Source organism: Delphinapterus leucas, chromosome 17 (genome assembly GCF_059928025.1).
Source record: "Delphinapterus leucas isolate spDelLeu-1000000601 "Yukka" chromosome 17, BTC_Dleu_Yukka2, whole genome shotgun sequence".
NCBI lineage: Eukaryota > Metazoa > Chordata > Mammalia > Artiodactyla > Monodontidae > Delphinapterus > Delphinapterus leucas.
This window is the reverse complement of record NC_143145.1, coordinates 83,075,610-83,102,397: the sequence shown is the minus strand read 5'-3', so window position 1 is coordinate 83,102,397 and position 26,788 is coordinate 83,075,610. Positions and strand designations below refer to the sequence as shown.

The 26,788-nt window shown below is 42.1% G+C and overlaps 1 long non-coding RNA gene across 1 annotated transcript; it reads right to left on the bottom strand.

Annotated features, from left to right (window-relative positions):
* Positions 1-1,376: 1,376 nt before the first annotated feature.
* On the bottom strand, positions 1,377-26,537 carry LOC111165852 (uncharacterized). The gene is made up of 3 exons (XR_016388567.1): positions 16,000-26,537; positions 13,885-14,394; positions 1,377-11,365 (listed from the first exon to the last, which is right to left on the bottom strand). It is a non-coding gene; the product is annotated as an uncharacterized LOC111165852 (long non-coding RNA).
* Between the last annotated feature and the right edge of the window lie 251 nt (positions 26,538-26,788).

The window sequence follows — 26,788 nt, the reverse complement described above, 5'->3', positions numbered from 1 at the left end:
ACAGCACTTTCAGAATATCTGGGCTTGATTTTTTACGTCTTTGATCTTCCTAGCTTCTCTGAGCCTCTACTCTTATCAATAAAATAATCTTACCAGGATACTGCGCATTTATGAGATAATATTGATGTGACTAAAGGCCACATATAGCTTATCAATAAACGTTACCTGGGCTAACGGATTGTGAGATTGACACACGTTCCTGCACGGAAGCTATGCTGTTCTCCTGTCCAAGCGAGCCAATGGGATTTTTCAGTTTCCGATTTCTATGTGAAGCACAAAGCACAAAATCTTCTAGCATCCTCTGGTTCCACAAGGATCAACTCAGCCTCTTCATTTGGTATTGACAGTCTCCTTTCACTGCCAAGGTCACACATAAAATAGCAAGTCAGCTAAAGCGTGAGAAAACTAAGGGTGGTGCACAAAGAAAGGGCCGAGGAAAGGAACATGGAGCCTGCTCTGTTCAACCTCCTTGCAGGTTGTCACGTTTCTGATCTCTGCCTGAACCTGTTCCATTTCGTTATTCTTTAATATCCAGTCCTGGGACTCTGGTCTTGCCGCGTTTTATAATAAACCAAGTTGCACTTATCTTGATCCATTCTGAAAATATTGATCAAGCTGCTGCTTTGGGCCAGGCTTGGGGTGGATATGGGTCCTGCCCTCCAGAAGCTATACCAGTTGGAGGGAAGAGCATCGTGGTAAACAGATCAGCAAGAACACAGTACAGACCTGTTGCTTCTAGCCAAGGGCTCACTCCACCCACAGCCTGAGTGAAGCCTGGTAAAGCCAGACATTTGCCAGCTTCATAATTAATCCTGCCTGCCTCCACCCAGCTCTTCCTCGCTGGCCTCTGCACTCCTCGACACCCTCCCGTTTCCTCCCGGAACCTCTTGCATCAGCTTGTCAGGGACCCCCTCAGCTGTATCACTGGCTCTGGAGCACATGGCCTGCTTGTGTGTTCAGTGCCTGGGCTTGGGTCAGCGTTCAGAACCCTCCTCTTGACCTTCCCCAGAGCTCCTTGCCCCCATGACCCCTTCCTCTGGGTGGAGGTTCTCAAAGATGCTCCACAAACACTTGGTGGTGCCAGAGCCCTTCGAGGTGTGCGCAAGGTCAAGATGTTTCGGGATAACATTTAGACCTTTCCCACCGCAGGGACATTCGCAGTGATGGGGCAAAGTGATGATGGGTAAAATTGCTGGTGCTTAGCATGAATCAAGGCAGCAACACCAAACTCTGCCAGACGTCACTGAATTCATCACCGCCGCTTTTTTAAAAAAAAAAGCCAGAGCTACCTAAGGAGCCTGGCTACCAAGACGGCCTCCTGGAGCAATGCCACTTCATTTTTGCAGGGCCATCTGGCTAGGTCTGGACTGGGATGTGAGTGAGAAATAAACTCCTAGATTATTGAAACAACTTTTTCATGTGTCTTTTGTTACAATATGGCTTGTACCAAAATTAATGCATAGTTGAGGACAAGTTCTTAATAGCTACATTTGTTTCTACTGTATTCAGAGGTTTGGATCTCAGAATTTCAAGGGCTAATCCATGATCAGGAAGCAAAATCAATGACTGTTAGGCCCTATCTCAAAGTGCTGGGAGGCTGTGATTTGCCATTATTCTTCCCCAAGTTGGGAGTGTCAAGGCTCTGGGCCCACTAACTTCACCATAACTAGACACTTTTCCAAGAGATACCTCTGCACTTCTTTGCGGCATCTTCTTGCCAGACAGTTTGCCAAATGCTTCAGAGAATGTGAAATGTAAGAAATTATTAGGGGGCTTCCCTGGTGGCACAGTGGTTGAGAATCCGCCTGCCAATGCAGGGGACACAGGTTCGAGCCCTGGTCTGGGAAGGCCCCACATGCCACGGAGCAACTAAGCCCATGCGCCACAACTACTGATCCTGCACTCTAGAACCTGCGAGCCACAACTACTGAGCCAGCGTGCCACAACTACTGAAGCCCGCACGCCTAGAGCCCGTGCTCTGCAACAAGACAAGCCACCACAATGAGAAGGCCGCGCATCGCAACAAATAGTAGCCCCTGCTTGCCGCAACTAGAGAAAGCCCACACACAGCAATGAAGACTCAATGCAGCCAAAAATAAATAAATTTATTAAAAAAAGAAATTATTAGGAAATCCTTAGAGTGTATTACAGTGAAGGTACTCATAATTTTTTATCCATTTCTAAAACTCTAAATCTGGGGATTTAATTTAAGGGATTACTTAATTTTAAAAGTGGGAAAAGTGTTATACAGATACCTATATATTATTTTAATATTTTTAACAAGAAAAATTGCAAACAAATGTCCCATAATTGAATGATGACCAAGTAAATTATGGTGTAGCCTCTCTCTGGTTTTTTAATTAATATGTCAAGAATTATAAGCATGAAGAATATAGAAACATGTAATAATATGCCTAATACAAAGGTAAGTCAGGAAAACAGAATAAAAGTTTTACTTCTACTATGATTTTAAGTATGAAAAATAACACATCCATTAGGACAAGAAGCAGCAAAGAAACAGAAAACTAGGAGGATATGGGTTACCGGGCTGGGGCTGATACTCTGATGATGCTGTTTGCTCTTTTTTTTTTTTAAATATAAATTTATTTATTTATTTTTGGCTGCATTGGGTCTTTGTTGCTGCACGTGGGCTTTCTCTAGTTGCCACGAGCGGGAGTTACTCTTCGTTGCGGTGCGCGGGCTTCTCATTGTGGTGGTTTCTCTTGTTGAGGAGCATGGGCTCTAGGCGTGCAGGCTTCAGTAGTTGTGGCTCGCGGGCTCAGTAGTTGTGGCTCGCAGGCTCTAGAGCACAGGCTCAGTAGTTGTGGCGCACGGGCTTAGTTGCTCCGCGGCATGTGGAATCATCCGGACCAGGGCTCGAACCCATGTCCCCTGCATTGGCAGGAGGATTCTTTGCCACTGTGCCACCAGGGAAGCCCCTGTTTGCTCTTTTAAATTGTCCATGACTGTTGCTTTGGTACTATTTGAGCAAAAAATGGTTTTTCTTTTTCTTTTTTTTTTTTTTTTTTTGCGATACGCGGGCCTCTTACTGTTGTGGCCTCTGCCGTTGCGGAGCACAGGCTCTGGACGCGCAGGCTCAGCAGCCATGGCTCACGGGCCGAGCCGCTCCGCGGCATGTGGGATCTTCCCAGACCGGGGCACGAACCCGTGTCCCCTGCATCGGCAGGCGGACTCTCAACCACTGCGCCACCAGGGAAGCCGGTTTTTCTTTTTAATTTTCTTCCTTTTTCCATTTCTCTTCAAAGCTTATGGGGATAGAACATGCTTGCTGGTTAGCACAACACCTGTGGCACACAGCACCCTTCCCAATGTCCCCAGCCAGGTGACAATACACAGCCAGGTGGGAGCCCTTCCATGGCTTTGTCCATGTTTACACAAACAATGCACACCTAGAGTCGCGTTTTAGGGAAGCTTTGTTTTTGATACTTGCTTTTATGAAAAAAGAAAAAGATGATGATAAATGGATCACCCTGCTATGTTTTTCATGCTTAATGGTACATTCTTGATATCTCTTTAAATCATTCTTTTCTTTTAATAGCTGTATAGTAATGTATTGACTATTTTCAAACAAAAATAAAATAAAAGGCATTGCCCTCCCATTACTCGTTTTGCTGCCTCACCCCTGCCACAGTATCTTGAGCGAATTCCCCGAAGTGCCCAGTCTCTTGACCTGCTCGTGACCTTTGCAGTACTCACATCAGTAGCTCTGGTGCAGCTGCAGGATCTGTGTAACCAAGCGGGAATGTTCAGCCCAGACACAGAGACTCAGGGCAGCTTTCCCCTCCCGAGACCCCGGAGAGACGTCCAAGGATGTCTTCACCTGCTAATGAGTTGTCCGCTCTGTGCTGTGACAATTCTGCCACAGTGCAGCGTCCTCGCTACTGATTTCATCTCTAGAACACACTGCACAGATCTGGGGAGAATTTTCATGGCATCAGTAACTTATTTTTCTTATCTTCTTCCAATTTAAGATAGAGGTCTTTGATGATGTGTAGATGACCGTCCTTCCATCAAAATCAAATAATTCATAAAGTCAACTTCACAAACAGGTGATATAAGGTAATTTAGGGAAAACTACAAGATTCAATGTGTGCTTTTAACAGCTCAAACTTGGCTATCTCTGAAATTTTGCAATTGCTTGATGAAATGGTTCAAAAGATCGTCTCTCCGATATTTCACTTACTGAGTAGTTTTGTCTTTCCCCATCACTTTGTCCATCACAGTTTATCAGGTCTTCAAATACACCTTGTCTGTACATACAGACACCCTCCTTAGGACACTTTCCTTTGCCAGTGAAATATCTGATTTGATTATAAAACACTTCTTTCTTCTTGCTATCACGTGTCCTTCTGAACTGATAGCATGTGAGTTAATCGACTGGGTGGACGTGAAGATGAAAGCCCAGATAGTTAGAGAGTAGATTAATCATTTGTCTTACAGTCAGTTCATGAACTCAAAGCCTTCTGGATAATGTATCATATGAAGTCATTCTCCTGAGACCAACATGAACAGAGAGAAAGCAAGAGAAGTAAGACAGAAATATACATACACTGTCCGTTTCTAAAGCAGAAAAAAAGCTGAAAAGGTTTTGACTAAAGGCTTTAAACTGTCTGGGCACAAAAGACAATACTTTGTAGAGTCATTGATCCAGAAGAGAGTTGGCAGAGAATACAAAAGATTACAGTATAACACCACATGGAGAACAACCAGGTTCCTTTGATCCACAGAGAACTCCACACAAGAAAGATCTAAGGTTGTTGAGGGGGTGGGCCTTTGGCTTGCTTCTAACAAACAGAGCATGGGAAAGGTGAAGTGTCCATCAATAGATGAATGGATAAAGAAGATGTGGTACATATATATACAATGGAATATTACTCAGCCATGAAAAGGATGAAGGTTTAGCCATTTGCAATGACATGGATGGACCTAGAGATTAACATACTAAGTGAAGCAAGTCAGACAGAGAAAGAAATACTACATGGTATCACTAATATATGCAATCTAAAAAATAATACAAATAAACTTATTTACAAACCAGAAACAGACTCACAGACATAGAAACCAAACTTACGGTTACCAAAGGGGAAGGGGGGAGAGGGAATAAATTAGGAGTATGGGATCAACAGATACACACTACTATATATGAAATAGATAAGTAAGGATTTACTGGATAGCAAAGGAAACCCTATTCAGTATCTTGTAACAGCCTATAATGGAAAATAATACATAGATAGACAGATAGATATAGATATAGGTATAACTGAATCACTTTGCTGTATACCTGAAACTAACACAACATTGTAAATCAACTGTAGTTCAATAATAAATAAGTGAACATAAAGGTCCAGCATGGAGTTACAGACATGAAGCAGCCGCCAGGTCACGCAAAGTCTTGTGTGCGATGCTTGAGAAACAAGACTTTACGCTAAAGAGGTTTTAAGTAGGGTGGCGACAAGCTGACTTTTGTTCTCAGTTATTTGCTCTGATGGCAGACAAAGTAAGAAACGCTGGTACTGAAGACAGAGGACAGTGGAGTGTTCTGAGATGCGTTTAAGAGATGAAGTAAACAGCACTCAGCAACTGATGGCTGTTACGTGAAAACGTCAAATCTATTCCCCACGCCGTTCCTCGGCTTGTCTAGACAGAGGATGGGGCCACCCATCTGAGAGCCAGAATACGAAAGGAGCTAGTTTAGGTGACTCGTGGACATGCTGAACTTGAGGATTATCCTTCATCCTCAAGGACGGGATATCCAGCAGTCAGGACACATATGAGCTAGGCCTGGGGAAGCAGAGGCTGATTTGAAATCATTAACTTCCAAGCCATGACAACAACTGCAATTATCCCAAGAGAGTTTGTGTGAGTAGGAGAGCTTTGAGCCAGGAATGGAACCACTGGGAACACCATGATCATCTCTAATATTTATTGCCACTTGCTGTGTGGCTGTGCTATGTATGAGCTTTAACTATCTTTGTTTTTTTCATTTTTACATCTTTATTGGGGTATAATTGCTTTACAATGGTGTGCTAGTTTCTGCTTTATAACAAAGTGAATCAGTTATACATATACATATGTTCCCATAGCTCTTCCCTCTTGCGTCTCCCTCCCTCCCACCCTCCCTATCCCACCCCTCCAGGCGGTCACAAAGCACCGAGCTGATCTCCCTGTGCTATGCGGCTGCTTCCCACTAGCTATCTACCTTACGTTTGGTAGTGTATATATGTCCATGCCTCATTCTCGCTTTGTCACAGTTTACCCTTCCCCCTCCCCATAGCCTCAAGTCCATTCTCTAGTAAGTCTGTGTCTTTATTCCTGTTTCACCCCTAGGCTTTTCATGACATTTTCTTTTCTTAAATTCCATATATATGTGTTAGCATATGGTATTTGTCTCTCTCTTTCTGACTTACTTCACTCTGTATGACAGGCTCTAGGTCTATCCACCTCATTACAAATAGCTCAATTTCGTTTCTTTTTACGGCTGAGAGCTTTAACTATCTTAGCTCATTTAATCTCATATCATAAATCTGCCTTCCCATCTTTCTTACTGGAACCTTCTGCAACCAGTTCGTAAAAAGTACCTACATTGACATGGACATCAAGCTTTTCTATTTAGTAAAGTAATTTATGATCAGGCTTTCTCAGAATGTTTTTAAACTCTGCAATATTTTGCCCATCTTCTAGGATTAGAATCTGATACAGTAATAAAGACATTTGCCTTATTATTCCAGCAAATGGAATACATTTGCTGGAATACATCCCAGCAAATGTACAGATATAATCAAAACTCACCTTTGAAAACAAGTCTACCAAGTCATGCTTCTCTTCTAAAAATATAGTTATTCTCTCAGTGAGTAACTAGTTTTTAAGTCAACTACGCTGTGAGAGGATATAAATTACGAGGTTTCCTGGGGCTCTGAAGTTATGAAACTCATTCTGCCTGCTTACTTTGAAAGAGCTATTTTCTTTGAGTCAGAAATTTACTTATACAGACTATTTTACCATAATATTGGACCTCTAGAACAGGAAATATTTTACTTTTATTCCACTTACATGTATTTCTTTCTAGAGTTCACTGCTCAACATTTAATGAAGAACTGTTAATTGTAGGGGTAACGATTGTGTTTTTCCTCTCAGATATATCACTTAATGAATTTAATTAAGAATGTTATGGAGGTCTGCTTCTTAGGAGGACATTTACAACTTATTATGGGCTTTAACAAATTAAGAATTTGTTCCATAAAGTCAGGTTATTACAGAAACATCAAATTAAATTTTGGATGGGTTTATCACTTAATCATTCAGGGTGAGTTTCATGATGCTTAATTTCTCCTGAGTTTAATTATGAACTTCTAATGCATTTATAATTACCATGAATCTTAACTTGGCACTTGTACATATACTGATTTCTTAAAATTCATCACCTCAAGACTGTAGCAGACATTTCCGTAAATATCCCTGCTTCCTTTTGTTGCTGTTTATGTCTCACCTGCTCCCTACGTAACTATACTATTATTGGTTAGGTTCTACATTCATTATTTCACTTAATCACCGTGCAATACCACTTATAGGATTAAGTGTCGTTATCTGCATTTTATAGATGGAAAATAAAAAGGAAGGCAAGTGAGATTAGAGAACTTGCCCAAGTTCAAACAACAGAAGTGGTAGAATGAGGATTTGAACTCATGCCTTTCTGATTCCAGAGCTCACACTTCTTCATCTCAGCTCCGATGAAAGCCTCTTTAAGTAGGGCAACTGCGTGATCCACCTTTGTATCACAACCCACGCGTACTGCAACCAGCAAGTAGTGGAGCTGAATACTGTCTGATTGGATCAATGAAGGAATAAGAAAATGCTTGCAAGATAAAGTTATGTGGGAATATATAATACAGAAATTCTCAAAACACACCTGGGATATACAAAGAAGGAGTACCACCCCAATTTTGCAGGTGAGGAAACCAAGCCTCAAAAGCCAACACAGCTAAGAACAACTAGTAACTGGTAGGTTTGAGAGTCACACCAGGTCTTTTATCCCCAGAATCAGGTCTGTCTGCCCTGCATCCCATTGTCCTGCATTGCAGAGAGAGAGATCAGAAAGCCTGGCTCGGAGAGGCCATGCAGCAGAGTGGTGATGAGGATGGACTTTGGTGTCAGCACAAACTCTGATCAAGACCCCAAACCCTACTTATGAGTGATGGGATCTAGAGCAATAAGCCTTAAGAGTCCTCATCTGTGAAGCGAGAAAGACAGAAGCTCCCACCTTACAGGACTGTTTGGAGCATCATATGAGATAATACAGTAGCTTCCAAGCTCAGAGTAAGGGACTCAATATACGTCACCCAATATCTTATATACTCTTTTTGCTGCAAAACAGAGCCTCGCAAAATTGGAAGCTCGGGTCACTAGTGGCACGCAGGTTGGATGTTGATGGTACAAAGACAAGCGTTAGTAACACTGAATCACAACTGCAAGAGCTTAGTCCCCTTTTAATGATCTTTTCATTCATATAATCAGACTGTTACCATTCACTTTTAACACGATCACTTGTTGGTCTCTTTTTTTAACAAAGATCAAGCTATACCTGAAAGTATTAACAGGTAATAGTAACAGGAGGGAATTTAGTTTAAATGTTATGTTTTTATCCCTTTCATGTTCATATTTACTTTATTTGCATATTAAGGATACTTTGTTTTCCATTTTATAATAGTGATATTATTTTCCCTTTAAATCAATTTATTGAGTTTGGAAAAGTGCCAAACTAGCAAAAGACAGCAAACCACACAAAAGTCCATCAGTAGGAGACGAGTTGAATAAACTCTACACGTCCATACAGAGTATACCAGGCGGCTGTAAAAGAATGAAGAATATTCCTATATACTCACATAAAGCTACTACCCCCAGGGTGTACGAGGTGAAGAAAAGTGCGTATGGTAGGCTATCACTTTCTAAGAAATAGAGGATATATACGTCTCCACTCTCAATGAATAGATATACTTTACATATTTATATATATGCGTGTATATATTTGAAAAATATGTATATTTGCCTACATTAAAAATAAAAATATAAACCAGAAACTGAAAACATATTGTCTAAAGGGGAAGGAGACATGAGGATGAAAGAATTAGGATGACGGCTAGACATATCTGAATATATTTTAAAGATTGGACTTCGGAAATATGTAAATGTTTTATGTAGTTCTAAAACAGAATTAGTGAATTCTGCTTCCAAGAAAATAGAGTAAACCTGCTTTTCCCTACCCTCCTGCTAACTGCAGCTGAAAACCCCAGACAGTATATGTAAAACAAACATACAAAGACTCTGAAAGACAGAGAGAGGCAGACAGACTAGAAAGAGACCTCAGAACCTTAGAAATGACCTGGTGAGTTTTCTTTTTTGCCTCAAATGCCCTGAATGAATACTGGAAAAGCTGGTTACTTGGAAATGCCAATGGACACAGACAAAAAAAAAAAAATCCCCCGGGCTTCCCTGGTGGCGCAGTGGTTAAGAGTCCGCCTGCCGATGCAGGGGACACGGGTTCGTGCCCCGGTCCAAGAAGATCCCACACGCCACGGAGCGGCTGGGCCCGTGAGCCATGGCCGCTGAGCCTGCGCGTCCGGAGCCTGTGCCCCGCAAGGGGAGAGGCCACAACAGTAAGAGGCCCGCGAACCGCAAAAAAAAAAAAAAAAAAAAAAAAAAAAATTCCCAAGAGAAACCTGCTCTCTCAACTCAGAGGGCCAGGAAAGGGGCAGCCTAACAAGAAAGAGAATGTTTGGACAGTAACCAGCCTACTCCAGCCAAACACCACAGACAGCTACAGACATACATGTCTCCCACACCCCAGGCCAAGGTTGAGTGGAGACAAAGTGCCCCGTGTCCCCCCTCCTCCAGGTGGTGTTAGAGAAGCACAGGTGGGGAGCCTGGACTTCAAGCCACACCAGTGAGAACGAGGTTCCCCACCCTCTCCAGGCAGGGCAATGTCAGAGGACACAAGGTCAATATACAGAAAGCAACTGTACTTCTATACACCATCAGTGACCATATGGAAGCTGAAATTAAAAGCACAATACCATTCATAATAGCTCAAGAAAAATGAAATCTAATAAAACACGAACAGGAATTTTATGCTGAAAACTAACGAAAGAGAACATCTAAATAAATGGAAAGACCTACCAGATTGATTAACTGAAGGACTCAACAAAGTAAAGATGTCGATTTTCCCCAAATTGATATCCTGGTTTAACATCCTTTCTTTCAGAATGCCAGCAAGATTTTTATGGAGACGTAGACAAATTTATATGGAAAGGCAACTGAACTAGAATCGTTCAAACAATTCTGAAAATTGGAAAACAAAGTGGGAGGAATCACTCTCCTTGATTTCACTTGATTTCAAGACTTGTATAGCCACGGAAATTAAACAGTGTAGTTCTGGCTGGGGGGAGACACAAAGATCAACGGAATAGAAAAGAAAACCCAGAGAGAAAGCCACACAAATACAACCAACTAATTTTTGACAAAGATGTAAAAGCAATTCAATGGAAGAAGATAGTCTTTTCAACCAACAGAGCTAGAGCAACTAGATACTCACAGACCAAAAAAAAAGAAAAAGAAAAGAACTCCAAACTACACTTCACACTTTACACAAAAATTAACTCAAAATTGATCATAAATTTAAATGTATATAAAACTATAAAAATTTTAGAAGATAGTATAGGAGAAAATCTTCAGGACCTAGATCTTTGTTAAGAGTTTTTTAGACATAACACCAGAAGCATGATCCCTAAAACAAAGCTTGGTAAATTGGACTTGAAAAACATTTGTTCTATGAAATATTCTGTTATGACATGGAAAGACAAGCTAGATACTGGGAAAAAATATTTGAAAACCATGTAGCTGACCAAGGACTCATATCTAGAACCCTCAAACCTCAACAGTAAAGCTACAATCCAATTAGAAAATGGGCAAATGACATCTCACCAAAGATGGTATACAAATGGCAAATAGGCACATAAAAGGATGTTCAAGATCACTAGCCCTTAGGGAAATGAAAATTAAGACCACAGTGAACCACCACTACACACTTACTAGAACAGTTAAATAAAAAGCGGTGACAGTACCAAATGCTGGAGGATGCGGAGAAACTGGATTTCTCACAAATTGCTGGTGGCAATGTAAGTGGTACAGACATTCTGGAAAACAACTTTGCTTTCTTAAAAAACTAAAAATACGCTTACCAGACAACCTGTCAGTTGCACTCCTGGTTATCTATCCCAGAGAAACGGAAACTTAGGTCCACACACACCTGTACATAATTGTTTATAGCAGCTTTATTAGTAGTGACCAAAACCTGAAAATAACCAAAATGTCCCTCCGTAAATGGATGGTTAAACAAACTGAGGAATATCCATACCATGGAATAAAAAGAAATCAACTATTGATATACCCAATTTGGATGTATTTCAAGAACATTATGTTGCTAAAGAAAAAAGGCTAATCCGAAAGGTCATAAGAGGTATAATTAACTTCATTTGTACAACATTCTCAAAATAAAAACTTCCTAGAGGTAGAAAGCAGATTGGTGGTTGCCGGGAGAGTGGGAGGGGGAGGGGGAGGGGTGTAATTATAAAGGAGTAGGGTGAGGGAGGTCTTTATGGATGGGCTAGTTCTATATCTTGATTGTGGTGATGGTTACACAAATCTACCCATGAGACAGAATAACATAAACCTATATGCATACTTTTTACCAGTGTCATATTCTCGGCTTTGATATTGTACTATGATTATGTAAGATGAAACCACTGGAGGAAGCTGGGTAATGGGTATATGCAACTTCCTTATACTATATTTGTAAATTCCTGTGAATCTATAATTATGTCGAAATAAAAAGATTTTTTTAATTAAAGGGGAAAAGAGAGTTCCTAAAAACTTAAAACAAAATGAAATAAATGAACCTAGTTGTGTAGCAAGTAAGTGGCATAATCACACAGAGAGATTTTATTTCAAGGGACTTTACAATCATTATCCTTAGGATACATCCTAAAGGAAAAAGATTAGCCAAACAAAATCTTCAACTGTTTCCGATAATCATATGGTTGGTGATAAAGTTATTCTTTTTCTGAGACAGTGCTGTGTGTATTGTGAGAAAAAGCGAATGTGCTATTCCATTAATGTCATTGGGAATTGACATTTTTGGTGTAGGTGAAGAGAAACAGACACTGAAGATCAATGAGGTTGAATAAAAATGTGTAGTTCTGGGCTTCCCTGGTGGCGCAGTGGTTGAGAGTCCACCTGCCAATGCAGGGGACACGAGTTTGTGCCCCGGTCCGGGAAGATCCCACATGCCGCGGAGTGGCTGGGCCCGTGAGCCATGGCCGCTGAGCCTGCGCGTCCGGAGCCTGTGCTCTGCAACGGGAGAGGCCGCGACAGTGAGAGGCCCGCGCACCGCAAAAAAAAAAAAAAAAAAAAGTGTAGCTCTAAATTTGAGTTGGAAATATCAGTATAAACTCACGAAAAATTTTATTGATATTATAGCCAATAAAGGCATAGAAACAATGAACAAGTCGGTAGCAACGATCACCTCTAGAATGTGCTTTCTAAATACCATTTCCCACACTAAGGAACAAAAGCTCCTTATATAAGTGGAGCACAGTAATACGTGTGGTAAATATATATATTTATATCCATGATAAATCTAAATATATGTGGTAAAGCTGGAATAGCTTCCCACCAGAAGGCAAGGAAGCTATGAAGGATGACTGGGGTCATGACAAAAGGACTCAGAAGTGGCTCTAATTGGTCAAAGATGAGGCAATCTGAGCCTTCATGAGGATGATGGTGATTTCGATGGATGGAAACACATCAAAATCTTTAGATCCATGAATTGATAATGATACTAACAAAAATTTATTCTTCTACTGGATCAAAGCACATCACCTAGGAAGGACTCCTGCTCTGGGGTGTGTGTCAGAGTGTGTTGGGGTCGGCGGGGAGATAAATTAGTAATTATGGGTACAGGAGACTAAAAATCATCTTTACTTGGGGATGCAATCAGCAAAATTCAGACTGAGGGAATCTCTACAGCATAAATGATGAAGTGCTTGCAATATATAAATTGTAAGGAAAAAGAAAGGAAGGGGGGACCTACAGAATAAAGAAATGTATGCGTCACATCAACCAGTTACGATGTATAGACTTATCTGGATTCGGATTCAAACAGTCTATAGAAACTATTATGAATATTTGAACTGTGATTGACTATTTGATAAAATAGAATATAAGAAATTACTGTTAATTGTTATGTGTGGTAATGAGATTATGAGTATGAATTTTTGAAGAGCCCTCTTCTTTTGGAGATATACCCTGAATTATTGTGGATGAAATGATATGATGGCTAGGATTTATTTCAGAAGCACACAGGGGAAGGAGGGGTATGAGGGTAGAAGTGGATGAGGCTATGAAAGAAACGGGATTGACCACACGTTGCTGGTTGTTGAAGCTCATTTCCATATACATAAGGGTTCATTATGCTATTTTTTTCTTTTATATATATATGTATATTTAATTTTCTATGATGAAAAAATTTAAAACAATCTGGGTCCATTTTTAAGCTATTTGTTAATGATAGTACACGTGGTATCCAGTTATAGCCAAAATCATGAAGGGGCTTCAACACAGCAGGCTTGGGAAACTGCGGTAGACAAAGTCACATTGTCACCCTGATTTACTGGGCACCATGTAAGCACTAAGGCAGTCCGGAGAAGGAATGGTTCTCCCAGCCCTGACTTGTGTTTATACAGAAATCTTCTCCCCGAGAGCTCGTCTCATTAATGCTCACCACACTTCCACCAGGCAGGCGGGCAATCTCACCTTCTTCCACAATGACACATAAAAGTTCCGGGTTCCCTCGAGTTGCGGCTGTAAACCGCAGCCGGTGGCTGCGTGCTCCGAACTCCTCATGAACCTGTGGACCATGGAACCTGGTGACTGATGAGACTGCCAGGCGTCTCGGCCCCAGTGTGAGGTTCAGGAAATGATGACAGTGACCCAGCAGGACCACTGTGCCCACGTAGGAAAAAAGAGCAAGTGTGACAATATGCATTATCTGGACACCTTCTGGAACTCAGGCCATGGCCCCGGGGGTTTAGCTCAGCTTGAGTGGACGGAGCTAACAAAGTGCTCCTAGTCCCAAGCATTCCTTCCCAGGTCAACCTACCCCCTGCCCCACCTCCATCACCTATTTTTCAAGCCCACGGAAGTTACCCTACCTTTGCACAACCGTCAGTGTTCCCGAAGACGCATCCACTCCTCCTGGAGCCCAGGTTTTCTCCAGATGCAGGCAAACTTACTGCAGGACACCTTGTTGATAAACCTTGGAGACTGTCGAGGATACATTTTGCTAATTTAACAAGTTATAGACACCTGACTCATGTAAGCACTTCGTAGCTGTAAAGTACTGTGCCTTAGTCAGTCCAGGCTGACGTAACAAAATACCATAGATTTGGTGACTTAAACAACAGACCTTTAGTTTACTCCTCACAATTCTGGAAACTGGGAAGTCCAGGGTCAAGGTACCAGCAGACCTGCTGTCTGATGGGGACCTGCCTCCCGGCTTGCAGACAGCCACCTCTGGCTGTGTCCTCACGTACGGTCAGGCCCCCCAAGATGGCTGTTCTCTTGCCCTCTGTCCATTCCCTGCTGGACCAGTGCCTGCTTCACCTACACCCCACTCACATGACTGACCTTCTACATACTTGCTTCCGGCCCAGCTAGTGACTGTTCTACTCTTTAGATCAGAACATCTCCACCATGATAGCTTATCAAAGGGGCGGTGAGGGGCATGCCCCCCTGCTAGTTTCCCTGGTAACCGATGGGCTAACCTGAGGTTAATTCCCCCTATAACTGGTAACCTTCCCCTTCCCCCAGGAGCTAAGTATGCCACCAAGTGCTGCCGGCCGTCCGCCGCACACGATGGGGTGTCGCTCCAGGACCTTGTTTCAGACACGTAAGGTGCCCCACCCATTAAACCACTGATGCCTCTGTCACTGACTCTGGGCTCTTCCTTTGGTCTTGGGGCTGGACAAGTACAGGGCTTGCAGGCCTGCAGGGTGCAGCCCGACACCTCACATGGCCCAGAGAGAGAGAAAGGGCTCACCCCTGTCCTTTTCTTGTAAGGATGCTAATCCCATTTGGGGGGCTCCATTCTCACGACCTGTCACCCTCCTCCAAACACCATCACATTGGGGTTTCAACATATGAATTTGGGGGAACACAAACATTCTGTCCACAGCAACTTGTCTCGTCGAATAAGTTATAGCAAATACTATTATTACTGTAATTATGATATATGCACACATAGAGGAATATATTGATATTAGACATTATTTAATTCTTAAAAATGTAAACCAGAAGCTTGTCATCTCTCCTACTATTTAGAAGAGTCTAAACCTCCACCTTACATAGAGTTATTTGTTTTTCACGTCATTGATTAAGCAGGTACTCTATGCAAGAGGGAACAGCAGTGCATAGACCTACAAAGCCCTGCCCGCCTACAGCATGTATTCTGGTGATAAGAATACAGACAATTAAGCAGATGCAAACTAGTATATATAGAATGGATAAACAACAAGGTCCTACTGTATAGCACAGGGGATGATATTCAATGTCCTCTAATAAGCCATAATGGAAAAGAATATGAAAAAGAATATATATATATGTATAACTGAATCACTTTGCTGTCCAGCAGAAACTAACACAACATTGTAAATCAACTATTCTTCAACAAAATAAATTTTTAAAAAAAAGAATACAGGCAATCATGTAAAACTCTGTACTGGCAAAATAACAGTTATGCAGCCTAACGACTAAGACCCTTAGTTTACAAACTAAAGTGTGTGGGAAACATTACACAAATGCATTTTCCAATAAATGCATTTAATTTCTATTTTGACCCCCATCCCTACAAAATAGGCAAAAGAAACAAACCTCAGTCACGCGGGGGATTTTCTCTCATCCTTCTGCCGGCTCGAGTCAGGGGGTGATGAGGTGTCAGCCCACCTCAGGGGGGCCTCACCAATTCATTCGTCCATGTAAGTCCCCATCGGCACACTCCATGTCCTGTTTCTTTGCACTGACTTGATTTTTTAAATACTGCATTAAAATAGGATTTATCTTGATGACAGCATTTGGGGTGGAGGGTGTCTCCTTAGGTTTTGCTCTCAAGGTAAGTGCCTCACTCACCCCCCTGGTCCTAAGCAGACAAGCCAACATCTGAAGCCCCTCTGGCCTTGGGGTTGCTTCTTCCCAAGGCTCACCCAAGCCTCGCGTCGGGGAGCTTGGACTCAGGGAGATTTCTGAGGGTTGTTACTTATTTCTACAGATTTCCTTTCCTTCCAACGGAGCAGAGTATTATTTTATTTTTCTCAAAGATGGGACAGGGACTTACAAAATCACTCCTCCTGAGAGAGTGTTTTCTGACTTTGGGTTTACTTGATTAGGCACCTGGAGGCAGACTGTCCAGATTCGTGGAAGATCATCGGTGCCCGGGGGCCCTGCTCCCATGTCCAGGGCAACGTTCCTACTTTTCTGGCCGATGGAAATTAAGTCCAGGAAGTAACTCAGAGCCAAAAATCAGTCAGTTGTGAATGACAACTTATTTTTAATCGTGTTAAACTGCTAACTCCCCAATTAACTTCTCCATCCAGAAAGTGCTTTTCTCCCGATGAAGCTCAGCTTCCCGACAGCAGTAAAAATGTTAGAGCCCATCAGCTCCACTGGCTGACATTCAGAGTCAGCGGTACTTGAAGTTACATTTTAAAAGGCTCATGGGGAAAAAAAATCATTCAAAAAGCATTTAGCTCTTCAAACGTGTTCAAGCCCAAGGGTTCACTGCATTCTAATTACTCTGGTAACTGCTTTGCAAATAAAAACTTACAAGCAGAAAATAAACAGGGGAAGAGAATGGCCAATAGCTTCCGTCAAAAAAGATGAAGGTAAAGAAATTATATGTTTAGAGTAAGGTGTTTTAAAATACTGTATACCTCAAAGGAAAAATGGTCTTGAAGCAAGCTCTTTCTTAAGTGAAATATCTTTTTTCCCCCTAAGAAACTTAGAAAGAGCCTTTGTAAAACCAGAAATCCCTCTCTGAGGGATACACATATCCATGGCAACAACAGTGTGTGACAATAAAATTAGCTTCAGAAACAGAAGAAATAGAAGATATTCAAGTACAGAGAGATTAGGTGATGATTCAGGACACAGTGATCTCTACGTATATTTTAAAAATTATCCCTTGCCAGAAAGGATTTGAGATGACTTAAAAGGAAGCATAAAATCTAACCAGATAACTCCCTCTTGTGAGAGCACCGCAATCATAACCAAGTGCTAAACAATCATGGACAGGAAGACACTGGAACTCACCAAAAAAATACCCCACATCCAGGATAAAGGAGAAGCCGCAAGGAGACGGCAGGAGGGGCGCAATCACAGTAAAATCAAATCCCATAACCGCTGGGTGGTGACTCACAAACCAGAGAACACTTACACCACAGAAGTCCACCCACTGGAGGGAAGGTTCAGAGCCCCACGTCAGGCTTCCCAACCTGGGGGTTCGGCAACGGGAGGAGGAATTCCCGGAGAATCAGACTTTGAAGGCTAGCGGGATTTGATTGCAGGACTCTGACAGGACCGGGGGAAACAGAGACTCCACTCTTGGAGGGCACACACAAAGTAGTGTGCACATCAGGACCCAGGGGAAGGAGCAGTGACCCCGGGGGAGACTGAACCAGACCTACCTGCTAGTGTTGGAGGGTCTCCTGCAGAGGCAGGGGGTGGCTGTGGCTCACCGTGGGGACAAGGACACTGGCAGCAGAACTTCTGGGAAGTACCCCTTGGCGTGAGCCCTCCCAGAGTCCACCATTAACCCCAATGAAGAGCCTCTAGGCTCCAGTGGTGGGTCGCCTCAGGCCAAAAAACCACCAGGGAGGGAACCCAGCCCCACCCTTCAGCTGACAAGCAGATTAAAGTTTTACTCAGCTCTGCTCACCAGAGCAACACCCAGCTCTACCCACCACCAGTCCCTCCCATCAGGAAGCTTGCATAAGCCTCTTAGATAGCCTCATCCACCAGAGGGCAGACAGCAGAAGCAAGAACTACAATCCTGCAGCCTGTGGAATGAAAACCACATTCACAGAAAGACAGACAAAATGAAAAGGCAGAGGACTTTGTACCAGATGAAGGAACAAGATAAAACCCCAGAAAACAGCTAAATGAAGTGAGGATAGGTGACCTTCCAGAAAAAGAATTCAGAATAATGATAGTGAAAATGATCCAGGACCTTGGAAAAAGAATGGAGGCAAAGATCAAGAAGATGCAAGAAATGTTTAACAAAGACCTAGAAGAACTGAAGAACAAACACCTAGAAGAATTAAAGAACAAAGAAACAGAGATGAACAATACAATAGCTGAAATGAAAAATACACTAGAAGGAATCAAAAGCAGAATAACTGAGGCAGAAGAATGGATAAGTGACCTGGAAGACAGAATGGTGGAATTCATTGCCACAGAACACAATAAAGAAAAAGCAATGAAAAGAAATGAAGACAGCCTAAGAGACCTCTGGGACAACACTAAACGCACCAACATTCACTTTATAGGGGTCCCAGAGGGAGGAAAGAGAGAGAAAGGACCAGAGAAAGTATTTGAAGAGATTATAGCTGAAAAGTTCCCTAACATGGGAAAGGAAATAGCCACCCAAGTCCAGGAAACTCAGAGAGTCCCAGGCAGGATAAACCCAAGGAGAAACACGCCGAGACACGTAGTAATCAAATTGACAAAAATTAAAGACAAAGAAAAATTATTAAAAGCAACAAGGGGGCTTCCCTGGTGGCATAGTGGTTGAGAGTCTGCCTGCCGATGCAGGGGACACACGTTCGTGCCCCGGTCCGGGAAGATCCCACATGCCGCGGAGCAGCTGGGCCCGTGAGCCATGGCCGCTGAGCCTGCGAGTCCGGAGCCTGTGCTCCGCAACGGGAGAGGCCACAACAGTGAGAGGCCCGCATACCAAAAATAAAATAAATAAATAAATATATAAATAAATAAAAGCAACAAGGGGAAAACAACAAATAACATACAAGGGAACTCCCATAAGGTTAACAGCTGATTCCTCAGCAGAAACTCTACAAGCCAGAAGGAAGTGGCACAATATATTTACAGTGATGAAAGGGAAGAAACTGCAACTAAGATCACTCTACCCAGCAAGGATCTCATTCAGATTTGACAGAGAAATCAAAAGCTTTACAGACAAGCAAAAGCTAAGAGAATTCAGCACCACCAAACCAGCTCTACAACAAATGCTAAAGGAACTTCTCTAAGTGGGAAACACAAGAGAAGAAAAGGACCTACAAAGAAAAAAACAAAACAACTCAGAAAATGGTAATAGGAACATACATATCAATAAGTACCTTAAACGTGAATGGATTAAATGCTCCAACCAAAAGACACAGGCTCACTGAATGGATACAAAAACAAGACCCATATAAATGCTGTCTACAAGAGACCCACTTCAGACCTAGGGACACATACAGACTGAAAGTGAGGAGATGGAAAAAGATATTCCGTGCAAATGGAAATCAAAAGAAAGCTGGAGTAGCAATACTCATATCAGATAAAATAGACTTTAAAATAAAGAATGTTACAAGAGACAAGGAAGGATCAATCCAAGAAGAAGATATAACAATTAGAAATATATATACATCCAACATAGGAGCACCTCAATACATAAGGCAACTGCTAACAGCTATAAAAGAGGAAATAGACAGTAGCACAATAACAGTGGGGGACTTTAACACTTCACTTACACCAATGGACAGATCATCCACAGAAAATTAATAAGGAAGCACAAGCTTTAAATGACACAATAGACCAGATAGATTTAATTGATATTTATAGGACATTCCATCTGAACAGCAGATTACATTTTCTTCTCAAGTGTACACGGAACATTCTCCAGGATAGACCACATCTTGGGTCACAAATCAAGCCTCAGTAAATTTAAGAAAATTGAAATCATATCAAGCATCTTTACCGATCACAACACTATGAGATTAGAAACAAATTACACGGGAAAAGATCGTAAAAAACACAAAAACATGGAAGCTAAAAAATACATTGCTAAATAACCAAGAGATCACAGAAGAAATCAAAGAGGAAAAAAAAATACCTAGAGACAAATGACAATGAAAACACGATGATCCAAAATTTATGGGATGCAGCAAAAGCAGTTCTAAGAGGTAAGTTTATAGCAATACAAGCCTACCTCAAGAAACAAGAAAAATCTCAAATAAACAATCTAACTTTACACCTAAGGAACAAAAGAAAAAAGAACAAACAAAACCCAAAGTTAGTAGAAAGAAAGAAATCATAAAGATCACAGCAGAAATAAATGAAATAGAAACAAAGAAAACAATAGCAAAGATCAATAAAACTAAAAGCCGTTTCTTTGAGAAGATAAACGAAATTGATAAACATTTAGCCATGATGTTCTACTACAAGAGTTGCTTGTAGTAGTCTCTCAGGATGCTTTGTATTTCTGCGGTGTCCATTGTAACTTCTCCTTTTTCATGTTTATCATGTTTAAATAGCCAAAGCAGTCTTGAGGGAAAAAACGGAGCTGGAGGAATCAGACTCCCTGACTTCAGACTGTACTACAAAGCTACAGTAATCAAGACAATATGGTACTTGTACAAAAACAGAAATATAGATCAATGGAACAGGATAGAAAGCCCAGAAAGAAACCCACGCACATATGGTCAACTAATCTATAACAAAGGAGGCAAGGATATACAATGGAGAAAAGACAGTCTCTTCAATAAGTGGAGCTGGGAAAACTGGACAGGTACATGTAAAAGAATGAAAGGAGAGCACTCCCTCACACCATACACAAAAATAAACTCCAAATGGATTAAAGACCTAAATATAAGACCAGACACTATAAAACTCTTAGAGGAAAACATAGGCAGAACACTCTATGACATAAATCACAGCAAGATCCTTTTTGACCCACCTCCTAGAGAAATGGAAATAAAAAGAAAAATAAACAAATGGGACCTAATGAAACTTAAAAGCTTTTGCACAGCAAAGGAAACCATAAACAAGACCAAAAGACAACCCTCAGAATGGGAGAAAATATTTGCAAATGAAGCAACTGACAAAGGATTAATCTCCAAGATATATAAACAGATCATGCAGCTCAATATTAAAAAACAAACAACCCAATCCAAAAATGGGCAGAAGACCAAAACAGACATTTGTCCCAAGAAGACATACAGATGGCCAAGAAGCACATGAAAATCTGCTCAGCATCACTAATTATTAGAGAAATGCAAATCAAAACTACAGTGAGGTATCACCTCACACCGGTTAGAATGGGCATCATCAGAAAATCTACAAACAACAAATGCTGGAGAGGGTGTGGAGAAAAGGGGACCTCTCGCACTGTTGGTGGGAATGTAAATTGATACAGCCACTATGGAGAACAGTATGGAGCCTCCACAAAAAACTAAAAGTAGAATTACCATATGATCCAGCAATCCCACTATTGGGCACGTGCCCAGAGAAAACCATAATTCAAAGAGACACATGCACCCCAGTGTTCATTGCAGCTCTATTTACAATAGCCAGGTCATGGAAGCAACCTAAGTGTCCATCATCGGATGAATGGATAAAGAAGATGTGGCACATATATACAACGGAATATTACTCATAAAAGGGAATTAAATTGGGTCATTTGTAGAGATGTGGATGGACACAGAGACTGTCATACAGAGTGAAGGACGACCAGAGGCTTCTGCAAGGGCACACTGCCAGGGAGCCTCTCTATCCGTGGGTTAGATATAAGTTAATCCAAATGTGCTGGCAGAGTTGAGAACTGCTGATGAAGGGACGATTGCAAAGACTGCTTTTCCTTCCAAGGGGTAATCAAAAAACTTCAGCAACTGTTAATTCTGCAAATGCTTTGAGTTTACCAAGGTAGACTCTGGGATACTGAAGACTCAGAACAGTCTGAATGACTTTAAAACAAATCAATCCAAAAGGAAAACTCTCTAGGTTGTTCTCCAGTTATTAGAAATTTTAAAGGTTAATACAATGTTATCTGTTTACTTCACCAGTATGACAACTAAAGCAGAAATAATAAGACAGTCTTTCAGTGCAATACAACGACTCCAAGGTTATTCCTCTTTCGTGTTTTGCTCTGCATTTGGAGCAGCCTCCAAACATATATGTTGCAATTGCATTGTGATTGGTGTGTGCCTGGTGTACACCTGCACATCATAAATAATGGAAAAGGACAAACTGACTTCATAGATAACATAATTACCCACTTTAGGATCAATTAAAGCAGGAAAGATGTTAAATTTACCGTATGTTCCCATTAACTTGGTACACGGTCCCAAACAACTAAATGCCACTGTACAAAAAGATCCACTTGACCATAGGTTGCAATTCTAAGGTAATGGCCACTGATCACTAAGTCACATTCTCTTTATTGGATGATTAACCAGTGAAGTAGCACTCTATTATTATCCATTTGCCACCAGTTACGTACAGTATAAGGTGAGAGGCAATGTTGATATATTGCCGAATAAAAACATCTAAGAAAAAAAAATCTAACCAGAGAGTATAAATCAAAACCGGAGGCAAAAAGAGAAAGAAAAACAACGTTCCAGACATAAAATAGAGGCAGGAGAGAAGCTGAAATAGGCCCGCAGAGTAACTGATCATGAGTGCAATTATATCTCATGTGGACTAGTGGAAATGTTGAAACAGACTCTGAAAGTGAGATTTGGAAAGAGCCTAGGGAATTGCTGTTACTACATCCACACAGCACAGAATCGGAAGCCCAGGTTAAGGCACATAGAGGACCAACCGGGTAGGAGTTGATCTTCTTTCCTTCAAGCTTCATATCCTTGCTGCTTTTGCTGCTTCGACCTCAGACCTTGTCTCTCCTTTTTCATCCGGGTGAATCCCTGAGGGTAACCAATGAGGATGAGCAAGAGGATGGAGATTTAGAGGCAAAATACCGATAGGTATTGACAGAAGCTGGTTAACTTATTGTCCAGCGGTCACTGTGCTGGTTGTCGGTGTGACAGGGAAGGGAATACAAAACATAGAAAAGGATGTGAGTGGGAAAGTTAGTCACACCATCACCTTACTGCTGATTCCTAGCTCATCGAAAAAGCGAAATTTCTAAATCTTTAAGGATCTATCGGTGATTTTTAAATGCTGCTAAATTTTTCTTCTGTAACCCTAGTAAGAAAATTAAATACTTAATCGAAGCATTAAAACTTTATCATTACAACCCATATGTTCTTAGCACATTTGGCAAGAGACTTATGCTATATCTGGAAAAGGAATGCAGATGTTAACCATAATTTATACGAGCACCTGGCCGTATCACATGATCCCCATCTGAAGGAGAGGTGATGAAAATATATTTTTAAAGTTTCTTGAAACTAACACACCATTGTAAAGCAATTATACTCCAATAAAGATGTTAAAAAAAAAGAGATGATCAGAAAAAGTTTCTTACTCTATGCTTTTGATACATATTCCAAAAACGTGGGGGACCATTTTGGCTGTTTATAGAAGCTGCAACCACCCATGAAAAGCAGTCCCACTGTTGCCATAGTGATCATGAATGATGGAGCCATTCTGCCAGAAATCTCATTCACTTGAAAATTGAAGTCCCCAAGTGACAATAAGCTGAGGACACTAATATCAGATGGGATAACGTCTAAGACACAGTAAGGCACCCAAACAAGAAGCGAGAGACTCAATTCATTTTACCACAAGTTATAGGAAGGATGGATGGCAGACACACTCACAGGAACCCAGTGTTAGAGATCAGAGAGCTTCCACAGCCGAAAAGTACATCTGCTACCTTAAAATAAAAAAGAAGGAAAAAATATATATACACACTTCCAGGACAGTGATGAAAAGACAAAGACGTGCTGGCCAGACAACGGCGTTTATTTTCCATAGAACTGACCTGCTGAATCAAACGACTTTACCCCCAAAAGTGTAAATGATCTTTTTAATATGGTGAATTGTATATTGATATAAACGCATACTGACTCTCAATAAAGAAGTGGGTGTCACCATTCAGGTGGCCATCGTGAACCATGTGAATGGTGCTCCCAGGAGGTGGTCCTTTCTGCCCAGCACATCTCCTCCAAGACCTGAGTCTGGTTCCTCGCCGCCATGTTGCTCTCAGGTGACTCTCACTCTGGCTGACGGTGAGTGCCTGTGACTGACAGTGAGGATGTGAGACTCACCGAAGGGCAGAAGAGTAACACATGGCCTCAGGAGACTCTGGTGGCCACCTTCACTCAACAAGTCAGCTGAGAAGCAGAAGAGGTCCTTGTGCAGAGCGAGCATCCTGAGCAAAAGCAGAGAAAGGAGCAGACAGGAGATGGAGAAAGAGCCCCCCACATTCCCTGAGACCCAGCTGGATTCCTGCCCTTGGGTTCCATAAGTCATCCCCAGTGTTTATAGTTAATCCCCTGTTTCAACTACATTAGCTGACACTTGAAATAAAACAACCTTAAATAACCAACTCCATCCACAAGCAGCCAAGGGAACTTCTTCAGCCATTGTCAATGTCATCTTGGTATAAAGCCACCATCTCTTCCTCCTTCTTCCCTTGCCCTCGGGAAGTTCCATCAACGTTGATGTTTTCTGCTACCCGGTCACATTTCATGATGGTGCCGCCCAAGAGAATACATGACCCTTCCCTTGGACGTTAGGCTGAATGTCTGCTCTGAGCTTTATCTCTAGTCCTAGCTGCCCACATCCACTGCTGGTATTTCTCTGTAAAAATAATACTGTCAGCTTATTTTTGAGAAATGTGCCACACACTGTTCCCAATACTTTATAATTATTCATTGATTCATTCAATCAGTCCTCACAATAACCCTACTGGGGAGGTACTATAACACCGTCCCTTCACAGCTGGGGAAAGTGAGGAAGTGAGTGGTAAGCCATTTTCCCAAGGTCATAGCGCAAGTAAGTTGCGAGCAGATATCTGATTCCAGACGGTCCAGCTCCGGAGCCCAAGCCCACAGCCATCAGCCAACACAGCCTCCCTGGCAGATGCAAGTCCACGAGTACAATGAAAGGCAATCAGCGACAGCCCCCAGGAGATGCCATATCTTGAAGGCGTTCCTGGCTTTTGGAGGGGCAGCTTTGGGCATACATACACATAAATATACAAGCACACATGCACATGCACGTACGCATGGGTAAACACACACACACATGCGTACCTGGCTCACCTCGTGGCCAGAACTGAACTGGGCGATCACAGCAGCTTGAGGAGGCTGTTAAAGTTCTGGGTCTGGAGGGTGACACCATTGGGGACAAAGTGCACACAGACCTTGGTGTCGGGCTGGGGAGGGGACAGCAGACAGCAGCAGGCAGGGCACCCCCGTCACCTTCAGCTGAACCACTTTCCATTACACTGATGGACACGCTGGACCTTGGAGGATTAATAGGGCTTTCAGGGTTTTTTCATTTTACGTTGCTTTTTATTTTTAATGGAGGACCAATCTTACCCCCGAAAAATCTCTTGCTTCCAGGTGGGAGTTGCCAGCATCAGAGCTTCCTGCACACGGAAGATGAAGGAGGCCCCCGTATGTAACCCCACTTGTGCATCTAACTACAACTCATGGGAGTGAGCCCGGCTTCAGAGGTGTCAGGTCTACCAAAACCGCAGCTTCATACAGAAAAAATGAGGTGTGCAACCAGAAATGTAAAGTGTGTAGGAGGGAAACTGAGCTCTTGACAGAGACGTGATACATTTTCTCCTTAGAATTGTTGGAAGTAAACAGCTCCCCGCCTGATCTAGCCCTGGTCTCTACCATTATAGAAGTAACCCCGATTTCTCTCTTAGGTTAAAGCTGTTGACAGGCTTTCATATGTTGGACAGTCTTGATATAGAACACAAGGTTTATCATCCACAAAATTACCCTTTCTCCTTGGCCCTAAATACAGAGACCTGAAGAAATGAAGTAAACCCGAGTTGTTACTTACCCTCAACTCTACTGTTCCTAATGGATAAACATTAAAGTGTTTAAGAGGCAACAAAGCAATATTGTGGAGAGAAATGTGGAGTTTGGTTTTGAGCCTAATATTTAAAATCTGTGTGGATTAGAAAGTAGTTTTACCAACCTGTGACTCAGTTTTCCCATGTGGAGTAAAAGGCTCGGATTGAGGGTCTCAGGGGTCTCCCACTGCTGGAATTCGGAGATTGTCTCCCGAGATGTTAACGTGACCTTTCTTGTGAGAAGGAAAGTGTATGAGGTTGAGTTCCAGACCTGCCTGAGAATCCTCACTCTCCTGCTTCCCAGATTTGTTACCTGGAGCCCCTCAGCCTCAATGTCTTGCTCTATAAATTGGGGATAACAATTAAGCAATTTGTAGCTTGCTGTGAGGACAGGTGTGCAGGATGTAAATCTGTCCCAAGGCCAGGCCAATTGTCACACAGCAGAAGTGAAACAAAATAGTGTGAGAAGCAGTGAGTATTTGAAAATAGATGTTTTGCAGAGGAATGGAGGAATCAGAATGAACCCGAGGCTGGGTGAATGGTGATGACGGTGGTGGAGGTAGGGGAAGCAGCACAAAGTGAGAGCCAGCACCCTGACCTTGAACCTCACCGAGCTCCCCTCAACACTGTACAAATGTTCTTGATTATCTACAAAATCGAAGGACTGGAGAA